The following is a 551-nucleotide window of genomic DNA, read 5'->3' on the forward strand; positions in this document are numbered from 1 at the left end:
TTTAATGTGCTCACCTTTCTTCTCACTGCCATTAGGGGGATTGAACAATGTGATTGCAGATTCGGTTGTTTTTTTTTTACGACTGGCAGAGCCGGATTTACACCCTGGTGGGTCTTCAGTTCTCTGGACTCTACAGCTTGCCATACCAGCTCCTCATCTCACATGTATGCTCTTTAGCGTGGCCCCTCAGGGCCATTTTGAGTAAACCTGTGTCTCCTTGCTGTCCTCAAGGCAGGATGGAACGTGGTGCTAAGAGATCACTCTAAGAACCTCAAAGCCAACGTAAAGCCCATTTCCACCTTTGCAAAGGTATCTTTAAGAAAACATATGCCAGCAATGTACACAGAGTGCACATGTACCAGGCATATGCGGTATACTTTTTTTTTTCCTCATGGCCCCTTTTGAAATGGCCGCCTCTGTGCTCTGCAGGCAGTCTGTGTAAATTGCAGGCTGCTCTGCACAATGGGAACTACAATGTAGGGCATGGAAAGCTACATTTCCCACAATGCTGTGCTTCCCTTATGCATGAGCTTCTCTGTGGAAATTCTGAG

General features: G+C 46.6%; 1 protein-coding gene across 1 annotated transcript in view; it reads left to right on the forward strand.

The window, feature by feature from the left end:
• Positions 1–551, forward strand: part of LOC108789042 (1-phosphatidylinositol 4,5-bisphosphate phosphodiesterase gamma-1-like) — an 83,161-nt gene that overhangs the window by 52,566 nt on the left and 30,044 nt on the right. The window lies entirely within an intron of this gene.

This window comes from Nanorana parkeri, unplaced genomic scaffold (genome assembly GCF_000935625.1).
Source record: "Nanorana parkeri isolate BGI_ZX_2015 unplaced genomic scaffold, ASM93562v1 scaffold371, whole genome shotgun sequence".
In the NCBI taxonomy this organism is placed as follows: Eukaryota; Metazoa; Chordata; class Amphibia; order Anura; family Dicroglossidae; genus Nanorana; species Nanorana parkeri.